Source organism: Blastomyces gilchristii (genome assembly GCF_000003855.2).
Source record: "Blastomyces gilchristii SLH14081 genomic scaffold supercont1.15, whole genome shotgun sequence".
NCBI lineage: Eukaryota > Fungi > Ascomycota > Eurotiomycetes > Onygenales > Ajellomycetaceae > Blastomyces > Blastomyces gilchristii.
The window spans coordinates 588,794-593,188 of NW_003101668.1; positions in this window are offsets into that span (position 1 = coordinate 588,794).

Here is a 4,395-nt window from a genome sequence, read left to right on the forward strand (position 1 = left end):
GAGATGTTAGCATTGATGATGACATATGAAGAAGATAATTAAAGAATGGGAAAAGTAGTAAATGAGTAGTGTAATATAGTAAAAGTTTCTTTGTAAGAGTGTACACAGAATGCTAGCTGAATTAGAGATAGATCACATGATTGTGAACCCTAGTGACGCGCTAATCCGCATGAAGCTAGAGCAGATATCATGATTATATGAGTATGACTGAATCTGATGAGAAAGAATGTGATTCAGAAGAACATACAACTGTTGAATAATAATACAGCTACTTCTGAACTTGCTTATGAATGTAAAGAGGCCATAGTGGCCACTAATTAATTTAGTGTATGATATATAAGAAGCCGGCGTACGCCTGTAATCGTACGCTGGCTCAAGCAACCTTTGAATCACATGAAACCGCTCAAATGAGATTTAAAGTCATTTAAAGCAATAAAAATAATTTAAATTGAGAAGTGAAAATCATGATCTTATTTGAAAAATGTGATAAGAGTTGACAGTAAGTCTCACTGAGACAGTATGAGACTACTATCTAATGTTAAAACTGTGTAATAAGATCAGTTGAATTAATAATAAGACTATCAAAAATTCTGATCCTGGTCTCAGACACGGTCACACAGTCAGTCTAAGAATAATTATATAAAAATCAGTTAATAATTAATTTATAAATACTTATTAACAGCTTTATTAATTACTTTCTACTTAATATAATCTCTGTGCTACTTCAGCACTTACATTCTCTTATATATATATATTAATATAATAACAGAGATTATTTATTAATAGGAATTAATACTATAATTAATTAATAATCAATTCAGAATCAATCTGAAATTAATTTAAAATTAATTATTAAATATTTTTATCTTAGTATATTTCAGAATTCTGTAAAATATCTCTTTATATTCTATATGAATTTATCTATTTATTTAATTGATTATAAATTAGTTATATATACTTTGAAAATCAATTTCTAAGTAATATTAAATTAATTACTGTTTTATATTCTGAGACAGTAAGATCTACTATTATCACTACTTAAAGATATAGCTGATAACTTAACTATAAAATAATATAAATTAGCTTCTTCATTTTTTCATTAAAAATTATCAGATTTTAGACTGACTACTGAGATTATAAATTTCATATTTAATCTCATTTAATCTGATTTCATACATTTCTTGATGTGAATTCTGCTGAGACTAATCATTAAAAAAACATGCAAAGTAACTATGTATCAGATCTCAAAATAAGATTATAACTTAAAAAAAATAAGAAAGTGACTTCATTTAATCTCATTTAGTTTCATTCTTAATATAAAGTTATTATTTTTAGACATTTTAAGGTTTTTTTTTAGACTATTTTTAATTTTTTAAAAAGTAACACTTTTTGATAACATTTAAATAAGATTTAAAGTCATTTAAAGTAATAAAAATAATTTAAATTGAGAAGTGAAAATCATGATCTTATTTGAAAAATGTAATAAGAGTAAACAGTAAGTCTCACTAGACTGACCGGCGGGATTATAAATTTCATATTTAGTCTCATTTAATCTGATCTCATACATTGCTTGATATGAGTCTTATCAGAACTAAGTCTTAAAAAAATCTGAAAATAAATCATTTCTAAGAGAAATGATGTGAAAAATAATCAGATTTAATTTAAGAACAGTGAAATAAGAGTAATTTCTTAGAATAAACTGTGAAAGATAATCATTCTTTCAAAATCAGAATAAGACTGAGATTGAAAATTAAATTCAGTCTCATTCAGTTTATTCAGTGATTGTTTATATAATCTGAATTTGATAACAATTATTGATAATACTTATGAAATAACTAAATACATTCTTATACAAGTTTATTCTTCACTTTCTCATGAAAACTACACTTCTCTGATATACTGTAATCAGAGATATTAAACTGTCTGATAATTTCATGTTTTATAAACATAAGTTTCTTGATTATTTCTTCTTATAATTATTCTCAGTAATAGTAATAAATATCTCAGCTTGAGTTAAACTTTCACTTCATTCTTATATCTGTTAATGAAATTGTCAGAATATTATATATTATCAGTATAACAGTTGAATATATACTCTCAACACTTTTTTATAACTCTAAAATTGATTTAATGTATAAATTTATCAGATTATCTTGAAGACAGCAGTCAAATTCAGTTTTATAAGTATATAGTTTTGTCTGATTTTCAGTTATAATTAATGTATATAAATTCTGTTTCAAAGTGAGTATTATAGTTCTATTTAATATAAAGTATTATCAAAGATTATTACTTACTAGAAAATTGTATTTCAATGTCTTTATATCTCTAATATCTACTCATTTAAATCTCTGATAGTTAATATTATAGTAGTCTTAGACTAATTTAATATATAAGTCTTATTTCTTCTCTGTTCAATCTTGAGAAGTGTAGATATTAACTTAATAGAAGAGATCTAGTAGAGCTGCTACAGTATAGTACTTTATAAAAGATTGTTCAGTTTTACTGTAGTAATATATCAGTTTATTTCTTACAGTAATAACAGTCTGTGCTATAGTATTATTTCAGACTGAATTACTTTTTAAGTGATTCAACTGCTTCTTAAGATAAGTAAATAAACTATTATATACTTATCAGACTGACTACAGTATTAATGTATAAGTAATTAAGACTGTCTTTATTATCTTATAAAACTGAAACAGTAAATTAATCACATATTTTAACCAAGTTCACTTCATATCAGAAAGTTTTAATATCTGAATCTTTTCTTAATTAGAGTATTGTACTCAATGATTAATCATCTAATATAATTGAAGAGTCTGAATAGTTATCTTATATATTAAACTTCATTATATTCTAATATTCTGTATTATATTCAGTGATGTGACTGATTTGTTTATTTATTAAATATTATGAAATCATTATTACTATTTAGAGAAGATATAAATTATATTAGTACTGTTTCAAATCTGTGATATTTAAATTATTAATTAATCTTATTCAAATTAACAGTAGTGTTATTAAAAAGGCATTATTAAAAAAGCAATATTAAAATGTATTATTAAAAAGTATTATCTTTTACAAAGTGAATGTAAAAGTTAATTAAGTAATCACTTTCATCTTATTCTTATTTCAAGAATCAGCTATCTCATTATTATTTATCTCAATATTAAGATTCTTTATCAGTGTTTATATTATTGTGACAGGCTGCGCCTGATCAACTATATAGACTATTCTATTACACTTCATAGATTTCACTACTCCGATTCTCAGTGATTCTTAATCACTGATTCTTAACTGAAAAACTCATGAAAATTCTATTCTTTCACTCTGAAGCTTCACTGTGTATATTATCACAAATATGCATAAATATTCACTTTAATCACTGATTCTCACACGTTCTCTTTTCTTTTCTTCTTTAACATTTTTCACTTTGTTATATAAGATGTATAAATATCATATCAATCTATTCAGTGTAGATCTCTTACACTTGAAAAACATTCATTACCTTCTTATTAGAAATAATTATTCATTGAGAAGATATCTGAACATGTAACAACATGTAAGAAATAGAGAAATAATTAAATAGTTAAGCAGATATTAAGTTCTCAGATAGAAGCTTGCTCATCAGTCACTCTGACTCTGTAACAAGATTTTACAAAGAGAACAAGATCTTACAAAGAGAATGTCAGTAAAAGACTCAAGAGTTCTGACATAGATATATGAGATATTCATATAATTACACACATCTGATGAATGATACAGCTAGGTCTACTAATAATATAAGAGAACTCTCAAATGTAAGTATAAATGCAGTGTCACAGTGACTCTGAGTAATATTGAAATTACAACAGTAATACATAGCTGATATGCATGTGACTTAATAACATCAATATGAAGAGATTCATTAATTGTCTCAATAAGAAACTTCTGCATAGATAATTTCAACACTGACAGAATTGAATATAAATATAATATAAATACTGAAGAAATACTTAGATGCTTCTATATATTTCAATACTTTTGATCTCACTCTCTACTCATCATAGAGATTGAAAATACTTGTGAAACTAAGTGTAGATGAAGATGTCATCAGTTTACTAATTAATCAAGATTGATATATCAATGAATAATTGAAGAATCACATGAAACAGAAGTTTCATTTATGAATAAAAGCATGTAAATCAGCATTGTGAACATCTGACAATATCATCAAATATCTTGATATTCTGTTTCAGGACACTGCTATGCAACAGAAAGTATTAGATTGATTACAGAGTATCTGATAGAGAAATACTTCTCTTATAACATTTATCTCTGACTTCAACATCAAGATTCTAGAAGTAGATGATCAATCTTGAGAGAATCAAATAAAGATTAGTATACTTAAGAGGATAT